Genomic DNA, 6,000 nt, shown 5'->3' on the forward strand with positions numbered 1-6,000 from the left:
TTCAGTTCCTTGTGATTTTTTTTTTTCCCCTCAAGACGAAGTCTCGCTCTGTTGCCCAGGCTGGCATGCAGTGGCGCGATCTCGGCTAACTGCAGTCTCTGCCTCCCAGGTTCCAGCAATTCTCCTGCCTCAGCCTCCCGAGTAGACTAGCTGGGATTACAGGTGTGCACCCCCATGCCCGGCTAATTTTTGTATTTTTAGTAGAGACGGAGTTTCACCATGTTGGCCAGGCTGGTCTCCAACTCCTGACCTCAGGTGATCCGCCCGCCTCAGCCTCCCAAAGTGCTAGGATTACAGGCGTGAGCCACCTTGCCCAGCTGGTAACTTCATTTTTATAATCTGCCTTCAGCAGTATGTAGTTTTTTCCCCAATTTTATCAACAGATTAAAAGTAGTAAGTAAAGGCAGATGAGTGCGGAGTGTGGAACAGAAAAAAATATCAAGTGCAGTTTCATTTGGTCAGTTTTGTGGCTATCTCATTTTGAACTGAAAGTCTGGAATTTGATAGACTATTTGATAGATAAACTACAAATATTAGTAACTCACCTTTTCCTGAGGGATTTAGTTCCTATCACCACTACATATATAGGGTCAAATGAGACTACATATAGGGTCAAACCAGACTACATATAGGGTCAAACCAGACCACACAGAAGATTTCATTTAGGATAAAAGAAAGGAAGAGTTAAGGCAGTTATTTCATAAGTCAGTTATAACTGTAACATTAGCACACTGGAGAAAACCTCAAACTACCTCCCCCACAAAAAGTATCCAGCAGTCTAACAGATTGTACATGTCAGGGACTTTAGGCAAGAGCTAGTTTACAGATCCTCTAAAACCTACATCATTGTTTCATACTCTGTAGAAAATATAGACTACTATGAAACAGTAAGTATTTTTGCTTCAAAAATAAACTTTGAAGTTTTTTTGTTTGTTCTGGAGTTTTTTTGTTGTTCTTTTGTTGTTGTTGTTGTTTGTTTGTTTTGAGATGGAGTTTGACTCTGTTGCCTGAGCTGGAGTGCAATGGTATGATCATCTCGGCTCACTGCAACTCCTGCCTCCTGGGTTTGAGCAATTCTTCCACCTCAGCCTCCTGAGTAGCTGGGATTACAGACATACACCACCACGCCCAGCTAATTTTTTTGTATTTTTAGTAGAGACAGGGTTTCGCCAGTTTGCCCAGCCTGGTCTCAAACTCCTGACCTCAAGCGATCTGACCGCCTCGGCTTCCCAAAGTGCTGGGATTACAGGCGTGAGCCGCTGAGCCTGGCCAAAAAATTAACTTAGAAGTTTTAAAATAAAACCATGCCACTATTTCTCAGTGCAAAAGAGACTTTCTAAACTGATGGATTATTTCAAAGAAGAGTGATGGAAGAGGTAACTTCTTATGCTCAGGTCCCAGATAACCACCAAGCTGTGAAAAAGAGCACTAGGCATTCTGCCCTAACACTTCTCTTGGAGCCTGTGTCTTTTTTTTCTTGTCTCGCTCTAGTTAGTTCTACCCATTTCCTCTTGTTTTCTTCGCAGTCTCTCTTACTCATTCAACTTTGTCTTCTTATTCTCATCTCGTTTCCTTCTGTTTACTTCCTTTGCTTTTACTACTTCTCTATTTCATACTGCTCTCATAACTCTACCCTTATCTCTTTATAATGTGGAAATTTTCCCACTTAGGTTAAAATTAAACTTTGGGCATTCCCACCTATCAAAAAAATATCAAGAATTCTTTTAAGTTTAAAAAGGCATCAAGATATGAGACATGTAGTGAATGTACTTTGTTCCATAGATTGTATAGGCTAGTGCTTGTCATCTTAGAATATGTGTTAAGGTTGCTAATTTCATAAAGATAGTTATCTGGTTTCATAAATTGGATAGCAGATTAAAAGCAGCAAGAGACAGGGCAGCAGGAAAAATGCTACTAGAATCAAAATGGCTAAGACATGACCACAGAATGACTGGTTATAAATGTACAAAAATTTGCCATCCTGTAATGTAAGCCAAGTAGCTTTGAATATCTTAGTTTTTCATCCCTAAGAGCATTGCTGTGTACCTAAACAATACTGTGGTTATTGTTTAATAAGGAAGTAAAAGTTATGATTCTATCTAAAACTATTTCATTAAAAATGTAAAGTAGAAAATTTCAGAGTTACTGCTATATATATTATATTGGGAACATAAGTATGTATATAATTTGTACTAATAGAGTAAAATATTCTTAATAAATATTGAGCAAACATTTGTTGAGGACCTACTGTGGACCAGGAACTGGGACCAATATGAAAATGAATGCAAAGTAGCCTCTGACCTCAGGTGCTCTCAGTTTAGATGAAATAAATGTAAACTATTAACAGTGTGGTTGAGTGGAGGCAGCAGCAAATTGAGGGCTTTACTGTTGTCTCACTACTGAGGAATGAATGAGTAGCACCTCAGAGCTCAGTTGTCGCCAACTTGAGTGTTGTTAAAATGAAAGTTTGCATCATTGCGGCAGCTGTTTTATACTCCTGTAGTTTGTGATTCTGTAATCGCATGATCTCCTTTAAAAATCTTACCATATAGCTGGGTGTGGTGGTGCACACCTGTAGTCCCAGCTACTCAAAGACTGAGGTGGGAGGATTGCTTGAGCCCAGGAGTTGAAGGCTGCATTGGGCCATGATCATGCCACAGCGCTCCAGCGTGGGTGATAGAGCAAGACACTGTCTGAAAACAAACAAACAAACAAAAAACCTTACCATACACACCAAGTAAAACCATATCAATATACCTTAAAAGGAAAAAGTTCGTTAAGTCACTTAGCAGACTACAAATTTAGTGCGGACCTGGATATAGATGAAGAATACCTGCTTTTTTTGTTGGTGGGAGGGGGAAGGTGTTTTATTTTTAACGATTATGTACTAACTGGTATTGTCCTCTCCCTTGGCTGTCCCTGCCACAGTTCCAGAGTTATCAGTAGGCTAGATAGAAGGTGACCTCTCCTCATAAGGACTTGGACAACTCAGATTATCTGAAGACACAAACCTGACAGGAGGGAGAAGAAAAAACAAAACACTTGAACCAAGAAACTCAAATGTAATCCTACGATCAAAGCAACTGATCAACACTTCCATCAGAAGTGAAGATAGGAAGCTCATCAGATAGAACATCCGCCCATGAGATGTTTGCAACAAATCTTTTGTTGCAAGCAGTGTGTCGCTTCTGCACAATCAGAGACTGTCTCGATCTCTCCACTCACCGTGGAAGTTGCCTTGTGCCTAAACTGAATTGACAAATGCATTGTAACTACAAATTTTATTTATTGTTATGAAACTGTAAGGTCTACATATAAAGGGAAAAAGTTAATGTGGAAAGCTGATCTACACTCAGCTGATGCCAGCATACATTAAAGCGGTTCACGTGCAGAGAACAAAGCAGTGACAACCATTGGCCCTTAGCATTCCCGGCATACCTATTAGTGTCTTAAAAAGGAAGGGAAAAGTCTTTTGTTGCCCTCTCCTATCCTCTTGCCATAAGAATAGTGTTTTCCATGAAATAGGAAAATATTACTTGGTATAGCATTTCTCTTGCTCTCATTTTTTGATTTATTTTTATTTTCTCTTTGTGGGTGTTATATTTGATCTCTAAATCTGAATAGTTTATGGTCACAGTCCAGCCTCCTCCATGCAGCCCTGTGTGCTTTGCACATTTACCTTAGTGGTAAGCAAAGACCATCTGTGACCATAGCCTAGCTAGCATTTTAAAAGGGGAAATTTTGTTCTCTAGGTTTTCCCCCAAATAAACATTGCTTTATTTCTAATAATAACCAAGACTTTTCAAGCTTCTAGATCTCATAGGAAAGCTTGTAATAGCAAAATTGTAAATTACAAGGGAAGAATCTACTTTTTAGAAATCGCTTTGTTTTCCAAGCAGTAAGTACTACATACAGTACTTGTAAAGTGTTAGCTGTAAGTAAGCACAAAATACATTTAAAATACAAAGACAATTTTTTCAGGCTGTGATTATGGTGAACATAACAAAACCCAGTAGTCACCAAGGCAGGTAGTGTGATAAATGAACACACCACTCTGAGGCTAATTACCTAATGGAATACAAGAGCAATGGTCACCCGTGTTTCCTTATCCTAGCCTTTATTTCTCTGTCATTTGGATGGCTGGTCAATGGGGAAGGATTCAGTGGGTGATTTAATCAACTGCAAACCATCTGCCCCTGTCCCAAAATGATGAGCCAGATTAGCATTAAACCAGTACTTGTCAGTCCATCTTAATACTGTTCATTAAGGCACTCTCTGTCTCTAATCCTTAGGAGTTGTTCTCAAAGACATAATCACTTTGAACTTCCATGAAACCTGTCTTCCACCACAACAACCCTGGGAGAGAAAAACATGCTAAACGAGGTATCTTGGCTTAATAATTCCTTATAGCCAATATCAACAGTGGCAATCAGCACACAGAGGAAAGGACCCAAATCACTATGTAGCTTAAAGATTTCTGTTAATTTGAAAGAACAAAAACAAGACAGAACTTCTGGTACTCTAATCAAGATGATTCCTAACAAGTCAGTCATTTGTGAACTTAGTGGACTTTTTGGTTACTTTAATTTGCATATATTCTCCAGTTACATCAGACTCTATCTGTGGCCTTGTTCTTCATTTCAGTGTTAATCAGCTAAACAGAAGTCGTTGCTTATGATGTGTGAGTGAACATATGCCACTGCCTGGCCTTTTTTTCTTCAGAGCTTGTTGTCTTTTTCGCTATATTAGACTTTGCAGTATGCCCAGAAGCTTTCCTTCATAAAATAGAAAGAAAAAAACATTTGGCTTATTTTTCACTGTAGCTAGTCTTTTATACAATAATCTTGTAAGAAAATTTCTTGAATTCTAAATATTACTCTTTCTAGATTTTTGAAATCAAAAAGTTTTCAGTAAAAAGTTTCTTACTTTATTTTATTATATTAGGTAGTAAAAAATGTAGGGTTATTTACCATAACCTGTTCATTAATATCAGAAATTTACAATAGCATTTTAAGACCATAGTAGGATTCTAGCATACCGTGTAGTACCTATGGAGTATTGTAAGAGCTAATTGTTGGAGATGAATTGCTTCTCATCTTGTTCTCCAGTTTCCATTGTTGGTTTATTGCAGATTTGTATCCTGTGTCAAATTCAAGGTATTATTGATAAACCTTTTCAACCAGCAGCAAGAAGTTCAAATTTTTTTCTGTCACTGTAACAGAAAACACAATATGTATATAACATTTATGTAGCAATAAATGTGCCATCTTTTTTTTAACACAGTAAAATAGTGAGTTTTTTACATTTCTCTTTCTCAAATAATAATGTATTTTGTTTTGTTTTCTCCATCTCATTCGTCCCAGAAACACTCACACTGCTTTTCCTAACTGCATTACCGACATTATCTGGGAAACCCTTCAGGACAGAATCAGGCTTGTGGAGCTAAGTTGGCGATCTGGTCTAGAGCTTCTCCAGCTTGTGCTTTTCTCCTCTTGCCCTCACTACTGACAGCGGCCTTTTAACCTTTTCCTAAAGATTGACCAAACAGCAATTAGTAGTTATAGAAAATCTATTCATTTGTAGATATAGTAGAGAAAAATGAAGAAGATGGAAAAAGACTCAAATGAGGCTTTTTAAGTTATTCTTCAAAGCACTTTTCACATTTCCCCATACGCTTTCTCACAAAAAAAGTGTGTCATGATTAAGTAATGGTATTGTTTACTGTTTAAAAGTTAAAAGATTAAAAATTTGCTTTTATCCCAGTTTTTAACCACAAAAAAAGCGTAGTGATTATCCATGAGGACTTCATGCCAAGCAAGAACCTCAAACAAACTGGACAGACTTTTTTTTGACAGCGAATGACTTTTTATAGGACCTGTGCATGCGAAACCCATGGCAATTGTCACATCCTCTTGGTATGCTGGCAGATTGCTTCTCTTGGTGAATTATGAAATCCGCTGTTCACATTGGGTGCCTAACAGAACATTTTGCTTCTTGTGG

At 38.0% G+C, this 6,000-nt stretch overlaps 1 protein-coding gene across 16 annotated transcripts in view; it reads left to right on the forward strand.

The window, feature by feature from the left end:
- The window catches only part of TCF12 (transcription factor 12), a 374,951-nt gene extending 369,663 nt beyond the window's left edge, over window positions 1-5,288 (forward strand). For all 16 annotated transcript variants that reach the window (XM_054451939.2, XM_054451941.2, XM_054451935.2 and 13 more), the window contains one exon: window positions 2,929-5,288. The gene's annotated coding sequence lies outside the window, so the exon portion shown is untranslated. The remainder of the gene's footprint in view (window positions 1-2,928) is intronic.
- Window positions 5,289-6,000: the final 712 nt, after the last annotated feature.

Source organism: Pongo pygmaeus, chromosome 16 (assembly GCF_028885625.2).
Source record: "Pongo pygmaeus isolate AG05252 chromosome 16, NHGRI_mPonPyg2-v2.0_pri, whole genome shotgun sequence".
In the NCBI taxonomy this organism is placed as follows: Eukaryota; Metazoa; Chordata; class Mammalia; order Primates; family Hominidae; genus Pongo; species Pongo pygmaeus.